General features: G+C 39.8%; 1 protein-coding gene across 1 annotated transcript in view; it reads right to left on the bottom strand.

Annotated features, from left to right (window-relative positions):
• Window positions 1–22,483, bottom strand: part of CCDC192 (coiled-coil domain containing 192) — a gene marked incomplete at both ends in the record, with an annotated part of 215,972 nt that overhangs the window by 141,721 nt on the left and 51,768 nt on the right. The gene's annotated exons all lie outside the window — the stretch shown is intronic.

Genomic DNA, 22,483 nt, shown 5'->3' on the forward strand with positions numbered 1-22,483 from the left:
GACCAGCGTAAGAGTGGAAGGGGACTTGGGGAGGGAGATGAGGTGAGGTAGGAGGGAACTTGATGAAGGAATCAGTTCAAACAATCCTATGGACATCCACAAAGCTATGGATATCGATTTCAATATTATGAATGGGGGAGGGGAAGGGGCTGGGTGGAATCCGAAGGGAAACACACAGGTATTGTGTGCGTGTATGCTTCTATCTCATAGACCTTAATATGACATAAGGTTACAATGCCCCAATGAAAGTATATTAAAACAAGATTGAAGCCTGGAGTCTACTACTATGCATTTCTAAGACTACACATGGTTGTTGCTAAAAGAGAGAACTTCTGCTGTCATAATATTTATTCATGAGGGGTGCAGAGAATTTTATTTTGAGGCTAGACATTCCTCCAGACCATATAGCCTTAAAAATGAAAATGAAAACAAAACCCATCTGTGAAAACTAATCAAAATTAGAGTATCTTGAGAAAAGCAAAGTGCTATACTTTATGGAGATTCTGAAAACAATTGCTACTCCCTAGCAGTATTTAAGACAACACAGGTACAAGGGCCATGGGAAACAGAACAGTCACCCCAAGTAGCACCCTATTTTCATTGGCATGAGTTCCCAAAGGTGTTCGATTTGAGACTGACCAGCAAGGGATCAGTTTGTGGAGAGGTCATTCTGAAGTCTAAATTCTTAACCTAAAATCCATGGCTAAAAGGTAAACGAGTTAATTTACCTCTCCAGGCAACACAATTTTGGAGAGGCCATAGAAGTATCCTCCAAAATGTCAATGAGTCTCTTTCCAGCTAAACTTTGGGCTATCCCAATGCACTAGAGAATTATCTACTTAGGAACATTTAACACACCAGTCATTCAGGCTGAAGCTCACCTCAGGCCTAGGTTTGCAGCTGGTGGAAATTTTATCTGCAACAATGGTTTAAGGGAACACTGCAGCCTTCTAAGGGTTACTGTGGTAAAGCTCTTTAATTGCTTTGGTTACCTCCTGAGCCCTGTCTCTGGGGATGGGTGTGTTCCATGCTGAGGAAGAGTGTTGAGGGGGAAACATTCCCATGGGCTGCAACTGGACACAACTTGTTTTGAATGCATAATGTAAACATCGAGTTGCATTCTCATTAGCAATTCCACAAAGCAGAAAAATGCCTCCTATTTTCAGTTCTGCCTATCCCCTCCATTGAACTTCCAAGCTGACTGTTCCCATTGTTCCCGCCCACTCCCACCCCCAGTGCTCAGCATTCTCCCCTGGCCTGCAGCAGCCTCCCTGTCAGATCCTGCAAGCCTTCTCCTGCTCCTCCTCTTAATCCTCCCTCTTAACCGGTTCTTCCATGGGGACAGACAAGAACAATTCAACACCAAAGCTTCCCGCACCCATTAAGCCCGAAGGATAAGAGAATGGCTTGTTCGGATCAGCAAAAATAGCTGAAGAATGAACAATTAATAGCTACTTCTTCTGATTTTACATTCCATTGCCTCTTCCTGGAATTTTGTGACTTACTGGATTCTTTCCATGAGAAACTCAAATCCTCCTCAGTTCCTACAACACAATTGCCATAGCTTTTAATGGGAAAAAGTTCAGAAGGTATGGAGTTATTATTTTAGCTTGTCTTTATTTTTAAGATGACTCATATATAAACCATTTGTTGACTCTCTGACCTGGTTATCCTCCTTTGAGAAATCACACTCGTTTAAACAAGCCTGTCTAAATCATTTATTTATATGGTTGCTGATTTTTGTTACAGATTCTAAGGCTATGGTAACCTCTTCCATTTATAAAGGCCCAAGAGACTCTCCCAGACCCCTTTTTCATCCATACAATCTCCTGGTGGGGGTTCACGTCAACCCTAAATAAATGGCAGTTGACAAAAAATAGAATTATTTATATTCAAAACACTAGAAGTGATAAACATCTGCACTTAAGCAGTTACTTAAAGGAACATTTAAAATTAGAAGCAACTTCCTTTTTTTAATTTAGCAAAAGAGGGACTGATATCCTTAATGATTTCTAGGAAACCAGAATTAAAAATTTACTTGTTTAAAAAGTAAGTTCTCAAGAATTCCGAGGTTTCTTGTTCAATTTGATTGAAGATGCCTCTATTTTAGAAAAATTCCTGACAAAATACCTGAGAATGGAAGGTGTAAGACAATAAAAGGACTGAGGAATAAAAGAATAAAGTAGGGACAGTTCAAGTCCTGCTAAGAAGCTGAGGGTAGCCTTGAAGTGGCCTGTGCCATCGCCCTCCTGTGCCCTGAAGTGGCCCCACACCAAAGGAACATGAATGTCCAGAAATGGACATCCATAAATGCCAAGGCTACTTGGGCAAAGTCAGGTGCAGCATTAAGCCCAGGGAATACACATCATAAAAGTTCCCAGTTGGAATGTTTGTTTATGAGGTAAAGCAAGAATTGCAGAGAAACTGGTAGGATGGCATTCTCCAGGGCCTGAGAAGGTTAAGGTTAGGAAGGGGAAGCTAGAAGGACATGAGTGCGGCTGGAATTGCCTCCAAGCGCGAAGATGATTCTTCCCAGTTGCACAACTCCTCAGTTGTAGTTTTCCATTCCCCACGGCACTAACATCTGCCCAATGCAGTTGCTGTATTCTTACTCAAGGAAGGTGAGCAGCAACGCCCAGGCTCCCTTCCTGACTGCTTTGGCAGACAGAACCACCTCCTACACAATCCCCTCATGCACAGAAAAAATAAGAGCAATTTCTTGGGACATGGATTTGTTTTGAAGATAGCAAAGTGATGGAGAACTAAACTCCATACAATGGAACCTGGTACTGGAAAATATACATTTTTAAAATGTTAGGTAAATGGTGGTTAGGGCAAGGTATGAGAACAGTAGGGGCAATATTAATAGTTGTTAACAGTAATAAGGATTCGCTATGTCCCAGGCACCAATTTATGCCCTTTACCTGGATCCATTTCCTTTAATCTTCTCAATAACCCAAGTGCAGTAGGTTCTATGAATATTTCATTTTATAGCTATTGACAATACTGAATAGTTAGCATCTTCTCACAAAGTATTCTGTTAGGTTTACCAATGGACAAACCATAGAAACACTTCCTGAGTTTTTGGTGGTATTGTCTTAGTTTTTTTTAATTTGTCTTCCTTCCTTCCTTCCTTCCTTCCTTCCTTCCTTCCTTCCTTCCTTCCTTCCTTCCTTCTTTCCTTCCTTCTTTTCTTTTTTGTTTGTTTGCTTTGTGGTACAGGAATTGAACCCAGGGGCCTTCTAGTTCTGAGCTATTCCCCCAACCATTTTGATTTTGATTTTGAGACAGGGTCGCACTAAGTTGCAGAGGACCTTGCTAAGTTGCTGCGGCTGGCCTCGCACCTGTGATCCTTCTGTCTCAGTCTTCCAAATGCTGGGATTACAGGCATGTGCCACCATGTCCAGCTGACACACATTTATATAAGGCTTACCTGTGTTGTCTGTACTGATCTAAGAATTTTATAAATACTAACCCATTTCATCATTACAACAATCCTGTGAGCTAGATATGCTTAGTATCCTCACTTTGCTGTGAGAAAAATTATGGAAATTATGCCTTCAAGAAATCAAGAAACCTCCTCACAGACATACAGCTAGTCAACAGAGCTGTGTCTAGACTCTGGTAGTCTGTTTGGAATGTTCAGAGGCAAAAGCGTCTCATACAAGCAGTAGATAATGAAGCGTTTTGGAAATAGTTAATCCATCCATTTTACTGGGAGCAGGGAGTGGTATGTAAGGATTTGGAAGGGAGGAACAAGCATTTATTGTGTCTCTCTTTCCATTTCCTCAGACCTTGCCAATGACTCTACTACACATGATGATTATTAGTGTAAGCATTAAACTTTCTTTTCATGAATACTACCTTCTAGTAAACCTAATAATGGTGATAGACTGATCATTAAGGATGGGAAGATGGCCAACACAGGAAAGAAGAGTCAAATTCAACTCCATTGCTAACAGCTGATGTTGAGAGCTCAGGTTTTATTTTACTTAATAATGTCAATACTTCTGTTTAGCAACAAAATAAACCACAAACATGCTATATATCTATTCAACTATCTAGGCGTACATTTCTGTTTAAGCCTTTCTATATAAGCATTACTATCTAAGTATACAGTTTTTGAGAAATCCCTTAAATTTTAAATAAATTAGAAATTTCTAACCTGAAAACATCAGCTTTTTCCAGAAGACCAATGTTAGTTATTTCAAGATCAATATCATCCGAAACTCCCATGCAAGGAGGGGAAGTTCACCTTTGCTGATAGAGTTGGGGCATCTGGAATCCCTTTGGTTGAGAGGCCTGGTCTCATTAACAAAAGAACCTAAAAATGAACTAAGTAAGGAGGGATGAAAGCTGTGCTTTGAAAAGAAATAGGAAATAGATAAACCTAACAGAAGGAAATCTATATTTACCCACAACAGAGAGGAATAAGTATTAGGGCTCTTAAGATAGCAGGGACCATCTTCCATCTTGTATCCAAGTCCTTTGGGCAATAAGACCTCAGTCAGAAGGTGTGTCCAGGAAGATTGGACACAGTGCTATATCCAGACCTGGTGCTCCCATATATCATCTATTTAATATTAGCACTGAATGAAAAAAGTCATGAGTCTTTTAATAGGCCCATGAGCATGGGTATGGTGCATAGGACATGGTGACAGGCACAGTTGGCTAGAAGCTAGTGGCTCTTAACTTTTGAACAACAAATTCCTGGGAAGGAGAAAGGATCACCTTCCTACTAAATGACTGAGACTAAATTTTCTGCTAACAATGATATACGAGAACTTAATCAGATTTGGTTTTATCTTAAAAAAAAAAGTAAGACATTTTTGTTCCTTGAACATCATGGAACAAGATATGGCGGTTTATTGTATGTTCTCTCACACAGCTTTTGATTGTTTGGCATATATTGCATTTTAAAAAAAAAAAATTTACTAAGGATTGAATCCAGGAGTATCCTACCTTCAAGCTACACTCCCAGCCTTTTTTATATTTTTAAATTTTAAAACATGGTCATGCTAAATGCTAAGAGTCTCATAAAGTTCAACATTGAGGCTAGCCTTGAACCTGCAATCCTTTTGTCTTAGTCTTTCAAGTACTGGGATTAGAGGTGTGTACTACCATGCCTGGTTATTGCATAAATTTTAAGTCTATATATATTTGGTTTAATAGTAAGGATAAACCAATTTCTAATATATTTCACTCTGGAGTCAAACTGTGAAGAGCTATTCCTCTGAGATTAAATGACTTAAGCATGGTGTGGCAGACTTGTTCCTAGCTAGACTACCTTTCCCAGCATTCCTTGCAATGAACATGGTTTCATGAATGAGTTGTAACCAGTGGAATCTGAACAAAGACAGGTGCACCAACACTTTCAAGCAAGCCCCACTAGAAAATTCCAAGTACACACATTGCTGATTTCTTCCTTTCTGCCTACAGGAATAGAAATAAAGCCGGGAGTGGTGGCGCACACTTGTAATCCTAGCATTTGGGGGCTGAGACAGGAGGATTGCGGCCTCAGCTACTTAGTGAGGCTTTTTGCAACTCAGTGAGACCCTGTTTCAAAATAAATTTAAAAAAATAGGGCAGGGGGTGTGGCTCGGAGGTCAAATGCCCCTGGGTTCCATCCCCAGACCCCCACACACACACACATACACACACACACACACACACACACACACACACACACACACACAAATGTAATAGAAATAGTTCCAAAGCGACCTTGGATCCTACGTGTTGAACATGTGAGAGGCTCCTACTATCCTAGTCCCTAAATGATCCTGAGCAACCGCGCCTGCACGTGGGAACACCCAGAATACTGTTATTGGAATGAGCAAGAGATGAGGTGCTACCGTGTTCTGCCGCTGAAATGTTGGGTTCTGTCTTTCACAACAGCATTATTTTAACTAATAAAATTAAAATGGATGAAATAATCACCACAAAACACGCTTCCCCTTTCTTACAATCACCACGTATTCCTGTTCTTTGTATAGAATATCTTTTAAGTTGTAGAATAGATGGGAGAAAGTAGCAGTCTAAATTTAAAATCCAGAGTAAGAGTCATATTTACGCTACCCCTAAGTAAATTTCCTTTGCCACACTAAACATGTCATTTTATTTGCATTGATTGTTAAAATTTATAAATGAGTAGTTTCACACAGAGTTCTAGATTTTCATCTTCTGAAAAATTGGATGATCTGGCCATATGGAGCCTCATATTTCTTTTTATGTAAACCAGGCACCTTCCACACTAACATGACTCTTTCTGGCCACCTTCCCCATTCTACATTATATACTTGGCTTTTGACTGCAGTTAAATTTGCCCGCTGGATTATCATAAATAGCTGGGGATTAAAACATATACAATGCCAGTTAGACAATAATTGCAATGAGGAAAGATTAACTATTTACATGTTAACGCCCTTGGCTTCTTTTGTTGGAAATTATGGAAATAACCATTTAAAATCCACTACTACATTTGCTGCTCTGAGATTTTTGATATATTCTTCTCCAAATGTCTCTGTATTCTCTCTATAAGACCCAACATAAAATCTCATTTTAGAATTAATTTATAAGAAAATAAAAGGTAACATCCTTTTATCCACAACTAAGGAAGAGTTACTTATCAAATAATTTTTCCTATTTTTACTATGGTTGTTAGGAAGATAAAAACTATATTTCTGTCAACTGTATTAGGTGGAAAGTTATGACTTACACATTCATATTCTACTTTTCTCCTGATATGCCTATTTTATTTCAATATATATGTTCTTAATTATTATTATTTATGTTCTTAAAAATAAACTATTTTGTACATGCATTTCTTATAAGCCATATATCTTCTGTGAAATTAGAGTATAAATAAATAAATAGGGTTAAATTAAACATTATAATTAATAATTAATAAAAATAAAATAAAAGTATAAAATTGTATCAAGAGAACAACTCAAGTTTAATATTTATAAAGTACCAAGCTGCATTCAATTGAGAAATAAATTTTTATTTGATTTTGTTTTTTTCTTTTAAAAATAAGATGAATTATAAATAAATAATTTTTAGTATCGTTTCTGGAGAATTCGTTATAAACTAGACATGTTTAACTATTGTTTTTGCTTTTTTTTTTTGTGGGTCTGGGGATGGAATCCAGGGGCAATCGACCTCCGAGCTATATATAGCCCAGCCCTATTTTTTTATTCCTTATTTTGAGACAGGGTCTCACTGAGTTGCAAAGGGCCTCACTAAGCAGTAGCTGAGGCTGTCGGCGAACCGCGATCCTCCTGCCTCAGCCTCCCAAATGCTGGGATTACAATCGTGATACATCACACCCAGCTTCATTTTTGCTTTTTTTTTTTTTTTTTTTTTTTTTTTTTTAGTTTGACATTATATGTCAGCTATATGCATTCTCCCAGTTACTTGTTCGTTTATTCAACAAGCTCTCACTTGATTATCTACTTTATGACAGGAACTAGGTATGAATAAAGCCAAGTGCCAGAACTTGTGTACTCTGCTAATGGAGTAAAGACTGCAGAGAAGTTCATAGGGCCCATGCTAGACAGAAGGGACAGCTTGAGCCTCAGGAGTCGGGAGAGGCTTGTCAGCTGGGGAAGAACACCAGGTGTTGACAGGTACGTAGTGGGTAAGGCAGAGGGAAAGGCCCCCTGAACCTGGGGGTACACCGACTGAGTTCCAAGTTCTCAAATCAGTGCCTTTCTTGGGTTCAGACTGGCAGTAGAGGGCGGAGGGGAGGGGGTAGTGTCAGAAGATGCCACAGTGGCCAATGAAGAGTAAGACATCTCTTTAACTGTCCATGCAAGAAACTGGAAGAACCACTCAGGGCCATGCATGGTCTTAGTCTGATTGCTTCCTTATGATTCACTGATTTAGTTTGGTACTATGCATTTCAGAAAGGATTTTAGTGCAGCTTGAAAAGGTAAATATATTAAGTGAGGAGGAAGGAAGGTAAAAACTTGAAAGATGTGGTAAGCCCAGTGCTCATTGGAATCATGAAAGTTGCTGGTAAAGAAAGGCATACTTTGTAATAAAATAATTGTCTTCAGTAAGCATGTACCACAATTTCCTGAAGTCTCTCTCCACACTGAGTCAACAGTACCATCCCACCTCTGCCCTTGTCATTCAGTAAAAGCAATTTGAGCATGTTTGGATGGAGTCTAGAAATATGGCTCTGCTGCTCTCAGTTCAGAAAGAAGTTTAGGTTATTTATCTGAAAGAAAATGGACTATATATTAGGTATGCCACCGTTATGCATTTCCTTTCAGCTAAGAATTTAAAAGTTAAGCACTGAGGACAAACTTTTACCCCTGATCATGGAGTAGATAAGCACAGAACTCTCTGGTGCAAATTGTCAGCTGGGTTGGGACTAGAACTGGCATTCTCTTTTGGAAATGTGGAGCCAGAAATAATATTCTTGAACTGAGAGTTTGCCCACATTTATTAATATACTCACTCACTGACTGATAGACTGATTGGTCAGTTCATTCAGTAAATACTTATTGAAAATCTACCAGTTGGATCATGCAGTGAAAATCTACTATTGGGTCATACAATGAACTAGCCTCCAGCTCCTTCCTCAAGAAGGTTTTAATCTATTTAGGGATAAAGACAAAGAAACAATTCGTTTTGTGAAAGGCAAAACGGCATTTCTAACCATCTATGGTGGTGTATATCTGTTATTCCAGTACTTGGGAAGCTGAGACAGGAGGATCACAGGATCACAGGTTCCCGGCCAGCCTCAGCAACTTAATAAGGTCCTCCACAAAGCTCCTGGGTTTACTATCCAGTACCAAAAAAATTTAAAAAAGCATTCATCAGGGAAATATATGAGCAGAGCAAATACTGACAGGATATTACAAGATTTTCCTCAGAAAGTAGTTTTGAGTCATTGATTAACTTTCTAGGTCTCCTTTAAAGTAATCTGGCAGCTAAAATGAGGAACCTTAACCTTTAACATCCTATAACTATAATCCCATAAAAACTGTGGAACAGTTACCCCAAAAGATAACCTCACTGCAGAACAACCTGTTAATTTTCTAATGGCTTAACTGAACATTTAGTATGTGATTAGCAATTTGTAACTGCTCAGGTGTATTGACTGAGGCTCCGTGGTGCCAGGCAGCATCCAGGCTTGAGTGACGTCACTGACTCACCTCATACCCAAGGCCCTGGCCCTCAGCCAACTAGGAAGCCAACCAGGAAGACTATAAGCCCCCTGAGCAACTTACTGTGCTTTGGTTTCTTGAGGGTCTAAAAAAAGTAATATGATCCTGATGGGGTTTTGTTTTTATATTGCCTCAGCAATGTGCTACAGCCCCATTATTTAAGCAGTGCAGGAACTGTTTAATGGCCCAGAAAGCACTGACTCTAGGTTATGAGCAACCTCTTGGTGTGAAGTGAGAGCTCACACTCCTTCCAAGCTTATGGAGAAGTAAGGCAGCAACATTTACCAAGGATATTTGAAAGCTTCTGCAATTCCTCTCTAATATTTAACCTCCTCAGATCAATCATATGGAAGATAAATCATGAAATAACCACTTAAAGAGTTAAAATGGAAGGGCTTCCGGGAAGATGGTGACTGGGAAAAGCAGGGCTTAAGAGCCCCGCTAACAACCAATCTCCATTACCACAAAATCAGCGCCTTTCATAGCCAGAAAGCACCATCACCAGAGAAACAAAAAAATCACCAGGCTCCAGAGAGAAAGCGGACTGAGAACAGAGCTCAGAGCCACAGAGGAGATACACCCGCCTCATGCCCAAGGACGCGGCAGCAGCGCCATACTGCCGGTGGCAACGGCGAGTTCACCGGATGGCTACAGCAAGCCGAGGTGAGCCGCTGCGGAACAGCCAGGCGGGATTTCTCAGAGCAGGGAGCATCTAAAGCTTCCAGTGGCTGAGCTCAGCACACGCTGCAGGGATTCAGAGTGGAACTCAAAACCAAGAAATACGCCAGCCTCACGGCCAAGGGCGTAACAGCAGCGCCATATTGCCACCGGCGGCAGCAGCACCGAATTCACCGAGTCCAGTACAGCTACATCTGCGTACTCAAGAACAGTGAGTCAAATTGCGGGCCACAGAGGAGAAATCCCAGTACTGTACTCCCTGGGACTTGACCCAGTGGGGGAGTGGCGGTGGCAGATATATCACACCATAGGAGAACGTGCAACCTGGCACCCCCCACAGTCTAAAGCAGCCTCTATTGACTCTCTGGGGCTGAGACTCTGTGATACAACCCAGTAAAGGAGTAGTGGGGTCTGAGATACTACTGACTCGAGATCCAGAACACCTTAAGTGAAGTCATAGTGACCCAAGGGAAGAACCCAGAGAAGGCACAAACTTCCGAAATCATGGGAAACAGGAATAATACTGGAGCAATGAATGTCCACAACCCCACAACATCAGAACCCGATAAAACAGAAAATCAGAGATTTCTAGAAGATCAAATCAGGAAAATAACTGTAGAAATAATAGAGGTGCTTCGAAAAGAACTCAGAGAGAGCCAAAAAGAGATAAAGGATGCAATTAATGAAGTAAAGGCCTCAATTCAAAGCACAAACAACCGATTAGAACACATGGAGAACAGAATCTCGCTCTTAGAAGATGATCATTCCAAAAATGAACGCATAGTTTCTAATCTAGGAAAAAATATCCAACAGCAGGAATCTGATATTGAAGAAATATGGGCCCATTTTAAGAGAGCTAACCTAAGAATAATTGGAATAGAGGAGGGAAAAGAAAGTGAAAGCAAAGGGATCAACAATCTCTTCAAGGAAGTAATAGCAGAAAATTTTCCAAACATAGAGCAAGAGGTTGATACACAGGTCCAGGAAACTTATAGAACTCCCTTTAGACAGGATCGGAGAAGAGGATCCCCACGCCACATAATTGTCAAAATGACCAATGTGGAAGCCAAGCAGAGAATCTTAAAGGCAACAAAAACAAAGGGCCAAGTGACATTCAGAGGCAAACCAATTAGAATCACTCCAGACTTCCCAAACCAAGTCATGAGAGCCAGAAGGGCTTGGAGTAACATATTCCCAATTTTGAAAGAAAACAACTTCCAGCCAAAAATTTCCTACCCAGCATAACTTTCTATCAAATTAGATGGAGAAATAAGAAGCTTCCATGACAAACAGAAACTGAAGGAATTTATGTCTTCAAAACCAGCACTAGAGAAAATACTCAAAGAGATTAACTACAAAGAAGAAATAGGTAACACAAACCAGAACCAGAGAAACAAGATTTTCCATCCAACAGTCAACTAAGATTGGTTATCTGTGGAGATTCATTATTTATGTTAATCTTTTAACCTATCTCTAAATGGTATTGTTTGCCTTTATTGTTGTTAATTTTTAGGATTTCTAGTTGGAATATTAATATACCTTCAGATATAGCATTTGGAAATATTTATCCCATTCTATTAGTAACTTTTAACTCTGTTTACATTGTCTTTGGATATACAGTATTTTTTTTATTTTTTAGGGAGTTTGTATACTCTTCTGTTGCCTGTGCCATTGAAATCATATCCAAGAAATCACTGCCAATTTCAATGTTGTGAGGTTTTATGACCCAGATTTTCTCCTAAAAGTTTATAGTCTTAAGATTTATAGTTAGGTCTTTTATCTATTTTGAGTTAATATTTGTATATGGGATTAGGTAAGGGTCCAACTTTATTCTTTTCCATGTAATTATTATTTTTCAACAATATTTAGTTAAAAGATTATTATTTTCACCACCAAATGTTCGTGGAAACCTTGTCAAAAATAACTTGACAATATAGGGAAGAATTTAGCTCTAGGCTTTTATTTAACTCCAATGGTTTATATATCTGCCTTTAGAATAGTACTATACTGTTTCAATTTCTGTAGCTTTATATGGTTTGAAATCAGAAAATATATATCTTCTAGCTTTGTTCTTTTTCAAGATCGTTTTGGGTATCTAGAGTCCATATTCAATATTAGGATAGATTTTTATTCTGAAAAATAAATATATAAATATATGATAGTTTCACCTAAAAAAATAGAAAAAAAATATTCTCTGGTAAGAAAGAAAGTAAAAAGAAATATTGAAATATCTTTAAGTCATCAAAAGCTTGGTATCAGACAAATGAAACTGTTATGTGAGATTATCATTTTTAATTTTGGATAAATTGCTATAATACTAGATGTCAACCACTAAGCCAAGCATGGGAGGGAGGGATGGGGAGAGAATGGGGTGGGGATCGGGTGGGGGCTGACTGGGCGATGTGTGCATGTATGTCTACAAAAGTTTGTATCCCACTATGATGTATGAATACAGTGCACCAATTAAAAAAATAAATAAATTAAATTAAATTAAAAATAAAATTTAAAAAAAAGAGTTAAAATGAAACTAACTTACCATTTAGTCCAGAGAATCTAAACAAATAAATTTCTAGCTATTGTCATAAAGTAAATGTTCAATAAAGGACTTATCAATGAATGAACAAATATAGAGAAAATTCATAGCTCTGACATTGATTTTTTTTTTCAGTACTGGAGATAGAACGCAGGGGCATTCTACCTCCAAGCTACACCCCCAGCCCTCTTTTTTATTCTTTATTTTGAAACAGGGTTTCACTGAGTTACAAAGGCCCACACTAAGTAGCTGAGGCTCTCTGCAAACTGCGATCCTCCTTTCTTAGCCTCTTAAATGCTAAGATTACAAGCGTGCTTCACCCTGCCTGGCTTAGAGTTGACTTTTAATGTCAAAGAAGGTAGGATGGTAGGATGTAGAGAGGAGTTAACTATAATATAATCAATGCATGCAATGAAATTATTTCTTAAATTTATCCTACATGCAGCCATTCAGTACCACATTATTCTTCCCATAGATAACTGAGAAGTTCTCCAAAGATATTAAATGTATCTGGTTCTAAAGAAATGGTCCACAGAGAGAAATTTCCTTATTCCTCATTGGCTCCAGGTAGAACTCTGTAGGTTCCTATGCCCAAATCCCTCAGGGTGATTAACTCTGCCACAGGGTCTGAAGGAAAATGCATAAAGTTGAGACATCGTAAAGATTAATTTACTATCACAACCAACATATGTATACATGCATTAAAAATTTCTGAACTGGAAGTGAAATCAAGCTTTTAGAAATCAGGGCCCATCCAGGCGTGGTGGCGCATGCTTGTAATCCCAGCATTTGGGAGGCTGAGACCAGAGGCCCTCTGCAACTCAGTGAGACCTGGTTTCAAAATAAAGAATAAAAAATAGGGCAGGGGATGTAGCTCGGAGGTCAAATGCCTCTGGGTTCCATCTCCAGACCCGCAAAAAGAAAAAAAAAAATCAGGGCCCTAAGTCAGGTGTAGTGAAGCACACTTAAAATCCCAGTACTTGGGAGGCTGAGACTGGAGTATTGCGCAGGTTCGAAGCCAGCCTCAGCTGCTTAGTGAGATTATCAGCAACTTGGTGAGACCCTGTTTCCAAATAAAATAGAAAATAGCTCTGGGAGTGTAGCCAAGGGGTAGAAAGCCCCTGTGTTCCACCCCCAGTACCACAAAGAAAGAAAGAGAGAGAGAGAGAGAGAGAGAGAGAGAGAGAGAGAGAGAAAAGAAGGAAGGAAAAGGAAGGAAGGAAGGAAGGAAGGAAGGAAGGAAGGGAGGAAGGAAGGAAGGAAGGAAGGAAAGAAAAGAAAAGAAATCAGGGCCCTAGTCAGGCATGGTGGTACATGCCTATAATCCTAGTACTTGGGAGGCTGAGACAGATTAGAGGCTAACCTCAGCAACTTAGTGAGACCCTGTTTGAGCATGAAACATAAAAATAAAAAGGGATGTGGGTGTAGCTTGAAGGTAAAATGACCCTGGGTTCAATCCCTAGTAAGAAAAGAAAGGAAAGAAAAGAAGAGAAAACGAAAAAAAGAAAAGAAGAAAAAAAGAACAGAACAGAAAAGAGAAAAGAATTCAGGATCCTAGAGTCAGAGTAACTATGCTGAAGTCCACTGTCTATTTGCTGTGATCTGGGTTCCTAGTGTCTGTGGCTCTTACTTACTTATCTGAGAGGAGTTAATACTTCACCAGATTGTTGTGAAAAATAAATGACATAATGTGGGAGGGAGCTCGTAGGAAACTTTATGTTGTTAGGTGACTCCAAGGCGTTAATTACTGTCACTTTACACTAGAATTAGTCATGACTAGCTTCAGGAACGAAGTGATGCTTCTAGAGCGCACAGAAGTGTGGGATTTCCAGAGTAATGGCAGGGAGATCATTCTGTTTTTAGTTCATTAGTTGAACAAACATGCACCTTGTGTGCAGACATGCTGCCATCCTGACACTGTTAAGATTGAGGCCTGGAGATGAGGCCCAAGAGGCTGGCCCCATAAGCAGGGTGATGGTCAGGGACAATGTTCTGGTCAGAATGGAGTGTCCAGCCGGGCGTGGTGGCGCACGCTTGTAATCCCTGTGCTTGGGAGGCAGAGACAGGAGGATCGCGCAGGTGCGAAGCCAGCCGCGCGCGCTGGCTTAGGAGACCCTGTTTCCAAATTTTTAAAAAATATAAAAATAGGTCTGGGAGTGTAGCCCAGAGGTAGAAGGGCTTCCAGGAACCCCAGTACCACCAAAAAAAAAAAAAAAAAAGAGAATGGAGTGTCCACACTGAAAGAAGTAGGGCCCTGCTTCATTGGACAATGAAGTGCTTCTCAGATGTTAACCAGCCTCAGGATCACCTAGAGAACTCTTAAAAACACACATGGCCAGGTTCCTGCCCCTAGAGTTTCTGATTCAGGACAAACAAAATAGGGACCTCAAAATATGCATTTTTAAATGCTTTCCAGGTGACATTAATACTTCTGGTCTGGGCCACACACTTTATAAACCACAGAGATAATGTAACAATTACAGAATCTCAGGTATAAACAATTGAATCTGATTCTGACCAGCTTAAAGGAAAGGGAATTTTTTTGGATATTTATTGGGTGGTTCCTAAAAAGAATAGGAACCTAATTTAGAAATAGATCTAGAATAGTTCTGGTCCAAGCAGCATCAACTCCTTTGTCATGATGCCATAATTTAGAAATAGATCTAGAATAGATCTGGTCCAAGCAGCATCAACTCCTTTGTCATGATGCCTGGACATCACTGGCAAAATACATCAGCTCCAGTGGTTATTCCTTTCTTGTTTCAACTAAATTTCAGATTCCCCGCAGAAAGAGTTTAATTGGCTTAAGGCATATGCCTGCTTCATGGTTAGTAACTGACAGTATGTTTTGAATAATAGCTCCCCACAAAACTGCACACAATAGGAAAAACACAACTATTTGTGTATAATTGTGTAAAAAACAATTTGGGTATAATTGCCAAATGTGTGCTAATGGATGCTTAGGCTGTAAAACAACCACAAACAAACAAATAAAAACAGAAGATGGCCCTGATAGCAAAAGATCAACTAATGGCATATCTAGAATTTAGACCAAAAAAAAAAAATTTTCCATATGATCTACACAGAGGCTCCTGGAGAAAGTAAAATGAAGCCGGGCATGGTGGCGCACACTTGTAATCCCCGCGCTTGGGAGGCGGAGACAGGAGGATCGCGCTGGTTCGAAGCCAGCCTCTATGGCTTAAGAGACTCTGTTTCCACATAAAAATGTTAAAAAATAGGTCTGGGAGTGTAGCCCGTGGGAGTGTATCCCGGAGGTAGAAGGAACCCCAGTACCACCAAAAAAAAAAAAAAAAAAAAAAAAAAAAAAGAAAGAAAGTAAAATGAAAATTAAAGAAAGAAAAAATAAAAATGGCAGTTTATAGCCCCCTCTCTCCCCCCCCATCTTCTTTTCTTCTTCTTATTCATTTAGTTTTGGGGATTGAACCCAGGAGCATTCTACCTGTGAGCTACCCCAGCCCTTTTACTTTGTTTTTAAGCAGGGTCTTGCTAAGTTGCTGAAGCTAGCCTTGAACCTGTAATTCTCCTATCCCGGAGACCCAAGTACTGAGATTATAGGCAAAAGCCACCATACCTTGCTAGTTTATAGCTTCCCTAGAGAAGTACAAGGGAGAAGTTAAACCAACTCTTTAGGAAAACTCTCGCGGGTGCCAATGGGGGTCCCTCCCATTCCTTCTGAAATGTTCAGGCATGTATTTTCTCTTCTTACATATCAATTTAATGTACAGTAACATAATTCAACTCTTGGGTTATCTAGATAACTGAACTGAACAACAACAAGCCCAGGCACCAGGTTGTCGATTTCCATGTTAAGACTGCATTGCCTTTAGAGACTTCTCTTACTTCATCTAACATAGGGATTTTCCATACTGTGTTTTCTATTTCTTTTTTTAAATTTCCAGTGAAAGAAATTATCTTTTGTCCCTTGCATGTTATACCTTGACACTCTGCCTCAGGTTAAAGTGATGTCTTATGCAACTATTGTCTTAAAGAAATCCAACTCTTTGTATAAATTTTTCCCCCAGAGACATAAAGTGTGCTTCTATAAACGCCAATGCAACTTTATTTTTAATTGGGCCATTTTAACAGTTCACTTGAATGAAATCTGTACAAGGTATTGGACAAACTCTGGGAGTTAAAGATAGACTTGCTCTCCATTCTCCAAGAACTGGGTCTTGGACAACAGACAGCCAACATCACATTATTTGATTTGGGACATGGTGCCACAAGTGACTAAGAGGTAAAGAGAAATGTGAATATCCTGAGAGAGGAGAAATGACTTCTGTGTTGATGGTCAGGGAAGACTTTCAGGAAGGAATCATTTTAATCAAGAATGGGAAAAAATCAGGCAAAACTCAGTAACGGGGCTGGGTATTTCAAATGGAAAGAAAAATAGCAAGCAAAGTCCTAGACAGGATGCTTGGCACACTTGGGAGTCACAGATGTAAATGGAGATTGAAAAGGAAAAGGTTGAGTCTGAGACCATATTTGGCCTGTGTCTTCCAGAGTTTCTTACAGGGACTATAGATACAGTTGTGGAAGTGTCTCACTGCTCAGCTACTCAACATCTTCTGATGTTCTCTTCTGTCCTCTATTGCCAGTTGATACCCGAGGTTGGCACTGATGTGGGAACTTGGAACTCACTTAGGGTTCCCCCAGGTTTAGGGGGCTTTCGCTCTGCTTTTCTCATTACTCACCTGTCAACACCTGGTGCTCTTCTCCCCCAGATGACAAGCCTCCCCTGACTCCTGACACTTGAGCTGCCCCTCTGTCTAGAGCAGGCCCTATGGACCTCTCTTGCAGTCTTTACTCCATTACCAGAGTGCTCGAGTTCTGGTATTTGGCTTTATTCATATCTAGTTTTCATCACAAAGTGGGTGTTCAAGGGATGGCTTTTTGTGAATGAAAAGATAATGAGAAAATGTATAAAGGCCACAGCGGCCATCGAGTAGCGACAGTGTGCCCAGCACTGTACTTGGTGCAGTGGTTACAAGAGACACCTTCTTGGCCCTTCCTCAATGACTTTAGAGTCTAGTGAGGGGATAGATATACAAACAGATAATATGAAAAAATTTTGGTATATTGAGCTCTGTTAAGAGTATGAGGTCATTGGCCTGAGGCTATCTATCTCCATACGTTACATTTCTGCATAACAAACTGCAATCTAATTAAGTTGTAAACAAAATGAAATCTAACTTAAAGGAGTATATTTTTTATTGGTACATTCTAATTATACAGAATAATGGGTTTATCAAGACACATTTGTACAAGGAAATAACATTTTTTGTGTGTGGTATTGGGGATGGAACCCAGGAGCATTCTACCTCCAAGCTATACCCCCAGCCCTAAATTTTTTATTCTTTATTTTGAAACAGGGTCTCACTGGTTGCAGAGGGTCTCACTGGGTCTCACTGAGTTGCAGAGGGATATGATTAAAAATCTTATTATCTAGGCATGGTGGTGCATGCTTTCAATCTCAGCATTTGGGAGGCTGAAACAGGAGGATCATGGTTTGCAGACAGCCTCAGTTATTTAGTGAGGCTCTTTGCAACTCAGTGAGACCCTGTTTCAAAATAAAGAGTAAAAAAATAGGGTTGGGGGTATAACTCGGAGGCAGAATGCCCCTGAGTTCCATCCCCAGTACCACAAAAAATGTTATTAAATAACATTTTAAATCATATTCCTCCCTTGCCTCTAGGGCCCCCTGGTCCCCTTCATTGGTCTTCCTTAGGAGTATTTTTAAATAACACTTAGCCGGGTGTGGTGGCGCACGCTTGTAATCCCCGCGCTGGGGAGGCTGAGACAGGAGGATCACATGGGTTCGAAACCAGCCTCAGCTACTTAGTGAAGCTCTCAGCAACTTAGTGAGACCCTGTTTCCAAATAAAAGTAGAAAATAGGTCTGGGAGTATAGCCCAGAGGTAGAAGGCCTCTGGGTTCCACCCCCAGTACCACCAAAAAAATAAAAACAAAAACACTTAACCAGGTTTCAGCCAATCACAGGTGGCCACTCGATCAGACCATGCTCAGGAAGGGCAGATGCCTCATTTCTTCATGTCCAAATAAAGTCAGTGCCCAGCTGCAGTCAATCAGGGGATTTCTACTTGTTCTGTTTGGTCTTTACTAACTCCCTGCTTATGCTGCTGGGTGGAGCTCTCTGAACCTCTTCTGGCTCTAAGTGATGCCCAATTCATAAATTGTTCTCTCCTCAAATAAACTCTGTTCAATTTAATTTGTCTAAAGTGTTTATTTTAATAGTTCAAGTAGATGTATATCCTTGAGACTATGGGAAGCCAGAGAAAGTAATCTGGTAGCTAAGGAAGAAGCTGAGCCAGGACAGGGGCATTGCAAGGAGAGTAACAGTTATTTGAATGAGGAGGAGAGGAACAGGATATTCCAACAAGAAGATACTGATGAGCAAAGTCACAGCGTAGCAAATGGTACCAGGTATGAAAAGACAGAGCAGCTCCATCTTACTAGCAAGCACAGTCTGAGGAGAGGGGAAAGTGAAGGAGAAGGGAAGAGGAAGTTGGGGGTTGTGTTTTGGAAACTTCATCCCACGTGGAGGCAGGGAAACCAGACTACATGGTGATTCATTTAAGACACAGTACAAACAGGGATCCTAAACGTAGCATAACTCTCAAACGCTTAGGGGTGATCAGATACATATTGTGAGGTAACTCTTATTAATAACCCTCTTAATTCTAATCTTCAACATCAGCAGAACTTCCAAGAGCCTTTTGATATTTTATTTTGGAAAAGAAGCCTCTGTGTAATGTTCCATTCCCAACACCTTGGTTCCTTAATCTTCTTTCTCTTTTCCTCCATTCCAATAGGTCACACTCTCCCTGTGAGTGTCAGCTGTTTTATTTGGCTTTCTGTACCCACTTCCTCCCTCTCCCTCCCTTCCTCCCTCCCTTCCTCCCTCCCTTCCTCCCTCCCTTTCTCCCTTCCTTCCTTCCTTCCTTCCTAACTTCCTTTCCTCCCTCACTCCTTCCATTTCTCCCTTCCCTCCCTCTTTCCTTCCTTTCCTCCTTCCTGCTATAAATCAAACCTCACAGTCATGTGCATACTAAGTGCTCTACCACTGAGTTATATTCCCCAAACCCCACTTCAAATCTTTACACATGGGTTTTATATTTTCTTCTTAGCAATAGGGATTTGATGTTGTGAGAAAAAATGAGATATTTGTTTCCTGTAGGAAGGCTAATGGGGGGCTCTGAACTCACATATGTATATATGTTAATTATTTGGGGCTAGTCACAATAATTAAACTATAATATGATCTGAAAGAAGTAGGGAAGGAGCAGATTACTGGAATAGAAGACATGGAAATGAGATTACTTGCAGAAACATATGTAGGGTTTGACAACTAACTAAACATAGTGTAGAGGCAAACAGGAAGGATTTTAAAACAGCTTTGTAGATGGAATAAGTGATAGTATAGAATAAATGATAGTAGCGTGATATTAGTCAGCACGGCTTGGGAATACAGAGGGGCATATTCAGGAGATGACAGGAGAAGATGAGAAACTTGACTTTTCTGAACCTGAGATGTTAGCAAGATCATTTTAAGAAGCACAATTTGATGCAGCGTGCTAGTAGTTTCCAAACCTGTGTGTTGTAAAACACTGTTCATGTTCACAGACCTTTGAAGACTGGTTCTACATGGATAAATCCTGCAGGAAATAAATCCATGTAACTTAATGATATCTCTAGCCTGCCTTTCCTTTTTTCAGAATACCTATTAGCATCCCATGGAATATTTTCTCCAGGGACAATGTTTTAAGAAATACTCATTAAAACACTTAGGAGCTGTAATCAGGAGATGATTAAGACAGAAATAACTTGGTGGGGGTGGAGGTGGTTGTTTATTTGTATGGAAGGGAGAGTTGAAGCATTATGAACTGATGAGTCACTAAGGGTGAATAGAAAGAGAAAAGACTGTTAGAGATAGAACTCTTAGAAAGTCTGCTTGACACCTCAAATGGCATGTAGAGAATATGACTTGGAGAGGCAGAAAGGGGTGATAAAAAAAACCATGGGTTTCAGAGTGAGCTAAGAAATCTAACCGTTTTAAGGTTCATTTTTTTTTAATCTGAAAAATAATGCTCACTTTGTTGGGTAGTATTGACATTACAACAAATAATACAGAAAGCACGTTCATAATATAGAAAGACACACAGTCTACTCTCAATAAATACTATTTTGATACCTTCTTTATTTAAAATTTTCTTGATGAATTGAGGCAAAGTCTTTATGGATAGCTACATTGAAACCTGAATGTTGGATGATTACATATGAGAAATCCCAGGACCCCACACAATACTCCATACTATCCCAGTTCAGACAAGCCTGAGATAGTTGCAATGAGGAAGAGAAAGAGACTCCATAGAAACTAGGTGATAGAGGGAGATACCACAGGAATTTCCCTAAGGCACCAGTGACAACACTTTCTCATCTGTTTTTCATGGTGTTGGAAGATAATATCAGAACCTTAGTGAATGTATTTGCTCTCCAACAATTCTGAGCTAAAACCCTCTTCCATTCACAGGGCTGTAAGAAATAATCTGTCAAAAGAGGACTAACTCTGACAACAGTCATTACCTGGCACCTCAGAAGAGGGCCAGGGGAGAGGCATCTACAGCACAATTCTGTGCTTCTGAGACATTCTTCTGTTAGAAAATATCACAACACCACAAATGCACACACCAGTCATTTTCAGTATTGATCAAATAAGCATACAGGGTCAAAAACATTTTCAAATTTAAGTCAAAAATCACTGCCAACTGCTACAGTAGATTAGCTTTTTTTCTTCTTCAACACAAAAATGAGACAATTACTGAAATTTTACTCAAGTTCACTCATTTCAAATATTAAAAGGATAGTCACCAGAATTAATTATTTAAACATTCTTTTGGGGATGGAATCTAGGGGCATTCTCCCTCTGAGCTATACTCCCAACCCTATTTTTTATCCTTTACTTTGAAATAGGGTTTCACTGAGTTGCAAAGGGCCTCACTAAGTAGCTAAGGCTGTCCACAAACCGTGATCCTCCTGTTGCAGTCTTCCAAATGCTGGGATTACAAGCATGCGCCACCATACCTGGCTTAAGCATTCTTTTCTACATGTTTTTGGGGCTGCGGCCTTATAGGTCTCAGATCTGTCTGAAGAACTTGCTTTTAAGATTGGCCATTTGTCATAGCTGGACAGTATCTTTAATCCAGAAGCCACCCCATAGCAGCCAAGATCAATGGAGGCTAGGACTCAAGGATGGCGAGCAAGTCTTTGAGGACATGCTGAGGATTTAGGTTTGTTCACAATCTTAGATAGCTAGTGGATAGATGACTAGTTTATGAGCATGAGAACAAGAGCATTTGGCAAGAGACTCTCATTAGTTGTCCTCCGAGCAAAAATAAGCTTAAGTATGACTGAAAATTGCCCTAGAAATTCATAAAATTCACTCAGGGGAGTACTGTACTCTGGTTTATGTGCTCACCTACCTAAAAACCACAAGACTGAAACCAAAAGAGTATATCTAACACAACTGCTCAAAGTGCGATGCAGACATTGTGGATGTTGGCATCACTTAAATCTAGAATCATTGAGATATGCAAATCCTCAGGCCCCACCTGAGCATTCAGGAAACAGATTCTCTGGGCAACTTATTTCATGAATCTTTCCAGGTGATTATTACCAACAAAAAAAGCTTGAGAAGCTCTGCTCTAGACCTGTGTCCCATCTGTCAACAGCGGCCATGTAATCTACACCTCCATCTGCTCACTAACATAGGCTGGCATCTTTTCCTCTTCTTAGTTTCTAGTTCTCTTATCCTGACAGGACATCAAGGTAGACCTGATTAGACCATCTAACTGTATATCAGAACTCAGTTTGACATTTTTATCACCACAAAAATGAGAAGTTTATTTATGGAGAGCAACTGCAGAGGCAGTAAAAAATATTGATTTTTTTAGCCTTGTGATTACTTTGTAGCAGACAAACCTTATTTATAACTTCTGGCAAATTCCATTTCATTTTCAGGATGATGATGACATAAATAAAGGAATGAAAAAAAG

Source organism: Muscardinus avellanarius (genome assembly GCF_963383645.1).
Source record: "Muscardinus avellanarius genome assembly, chromosome: 7".
In the NCBI taxonomy this organism is placed as follows: Eukaryota; Metazoa; Chordata; class Mammalia; order Rodentia; family Gliridae; genus Muscardinus; species Muscardinus avellanarius.